General features: G+C 43.5%; 1 non-coding gene across 1 annotated transcript; it reads left to right on the forward strand.

Annotated features, from left to right (window-relative positions):
* Positions 1 to 370: 370 nt before the first annotated feature.
* LOC119618970 (small nucleolar RNA U13) lies at positions 371 to 474 on the forward strand. The gene has a single exon (XR_005235312.1). It is a non-coding gene; the product is annotated as a small nucleolar RNA U13 (small nucleolar RNA).
* The last annotated feature ends 2,076 nt before the right edge of the window (positions 475 to 2,550 follow it).

Genomic DNA, 2,550 nt, shown 5'->3' on the forward strand with positions numbered 1-2,550 from the left:
AAACCCAGGGACTCAAATACATGCTGGTAAACATAGACACTGGAATACTACGCAACCATCAAAAAGACTGGGGCAGCTATTTATACACTGGTAAGAAAAAAGTTTCAAGATCCAATGTTATATGAATTAAGCTGGCATAAATCAGTATGTTTCTGTTTGTATAGGAGATAATAATGTGTAGTTGCCTTTGGTTATAGATGCATAAAATCTCTGGAAGGATTCACAAGACCCTTGGGATGAGAGTTGCCTCTGAGGGAGTTCTAGGAGACTGGGAGACAGAGGGCAGAGAGTAACTTTCCCTACGTACCTTTTAAAATTAGTTGAATGTTAAACCAGGTAAATAGATTACCTGTGTCAAAAATCAGATTAGATCCTTTTGTAGGTCATAATTGCGATGATTGGGTTGTTGTGCTCAAGCATGAGATGTGCCTCCCTCAAACCTTGTTACAACGTTGGCACATTACCCGTCTGACATGAAAAAAAAAAAGGAAAAGGGGGCCGGGCATGGTGGCTCTCACCTGTAATCCCAGTATTTTGGGAGGCCAAGGCGGGAGATCATGTGAGGTCAGGAATTTGATACTAACCTGGCCAACATGATGAAACTCCGTCTCTACTAAAAATACAAAAATTAGCTGGATGTGGTGGTGTGCGCCTGTAATCCCAGCTACTTGAGAGACTGAGGCAGGAGAATCACTTGAACCCAGGACGCAGAGGTTGCAGTGAGCTGATATCATGCCACTGCACTCCAGCCTGGGCAACAGAGCGTAACTGTTTCTTAAAAAAAAAAAAAAAAAAGAAAAGAAAAAAAAAGAAAAGGAATCAAATTAACAAAATTAAAATAAAACAAAAGTGATTCTAATGTACTGAGAACTACTGTGCAACACAGCCGTGAGCCAACAGTGAAAACTACAAGGCCAATTACAAGCCTCAGGGACTATCTACATATCTATCTCTTTATTTACTTTGGAACAAGGTGCCTGTGGTCCCAGATACTCAGGAGGCTCAGGTAGGAGGATCATTTGAGCCTGGGAGTTGGAGGCTGCAGTGAGCTGTGATTGCACCACTGCACTCCAGCCTGGGCAACAGAGTGAGAACCTGTCTCAAAAAACAACAACAAAAACAAAAACAAACAAACAAAAAAACTTGAAAATTCCCTTTTAGATCCCCATCCACTTACCTTTAAAAAATTGAGAGATAATGGGCCAGGCACGGTGTCTCACACCTGTAATCCCAGCACTTTGGGAGACCACAGCAGGCAGGTCACTTGAGGCCAGAAGTTTGAGACCAGCCTGGTCACATGGTGAAACCCCAACTCTACTTTTAAAAAAGTAGCTGGATGTGGTGATGCACGCCTGTAATCCCAGCTACTTGGGAGGCTGAGACAAGAGAATTGCTTGAATTTGAGAGGCAGAGGCTGCAGTGAGCTGAGATTGCTCTATTGCACTCCAGCCTGGACAACAGAGCAAGACTCAAAAAAAAAAAAAAGAAAAAAGAAAAAAAGAAAGAAAAATTGAGGGATAATGTAAATAAAGAAAAGTGTACAAGTGCACACCTTGACAAATTTGCATATGTGTACACCTGCAGAATCACCATTCAGATCAACATATAAACCCTTTCCAGCCTGGGCGACATGGTGAAACCCCATCTGTACTAAAAATACAAAAATTAGCAGGGCATGGTGGTGCATGCCTGTAATCCCAACTACCTGGGAAGCCGAGGAAGGAGAATCACTTGTACCTGGGAGGTGGAGGTTGCAGTGACCTGAGATTGCACCACTGCCCTCCAGCCTGGGTGACAGAGTGAGACCCTGACTCAAAAAATACTAATACTAACCCCCCTTCAGAGGTAAATGCTCTTCTGTCTTCTCTGGCCTCTTCTTAGACTTCATATAAACAGAATGCAGTGTGTGCTCTTTTGTGTCTGCTGTCTCACATGCGGCCCTACGCCTGTGAGAGTGATTCATGCTGTTGCATTCAGCAGCGGATTGTTGCTATTTTTGCTGAGTAGTCTTCCATTGTATGAAATTTATTTATTCATTCTTCTGTTGATGGGTGTTTGGGTTATTTGCCATTTGGGGCTATTATGCATGAAGCTATATGAACATTCTTATAGCTGCCTTTCATAGGCACTCATTTCTCTTGGGTACTCTTACGTCTTCTTAACAGCATTCTTCACTTGTGCAATTAACTGCTCCATGTTTATCTTCCCTGAGGGTTTAGCAACTCCATGATGGTAGGGCAGGATCTGCCCCTATTCACTGGAGGCAAAAAGATAGATTCTCCATTGCCCTTCACCTTTATCCTGTATTCTAGCCTGGGAGGAGAGGCAGGTGCCTGCAAAAATGGCAGCCATCTTCTGATAACAAGAGCAAAAGCAAAAGCAAAAGAAAGGCAGAGCGGGAAGCTGTGAGGACTCTAGGTCTTTGATGATGCCCTAGAGTCATGGACATTAGCTCTGGACTGCCCACCTTCAGACTGGTCTGCAGGAAAAGAGAGAAGAAAATAGAAATAGGTGCAGGGAGTAGAGCAGAGAGGAAGGATGGAGAAGGTC

The sequence above is a fragment of the Chlorocebus sabaeus genome, chromosome 8 (assembly GCF_047675955.1).
Source record: "Chlorocebus sabaeus isolate Y175 chromosome 8, mChlSab1.0.hap1, whole genome shotgun sequence".
In the NCBI taxonomy this organism is placed as follows: domain Eukaryota; kingdom Metazoa; phylum Chordata; class Mammalia; order Primates; family Cercopithecidae; genus Chlorocebus; species Chlorocebus sabaeus.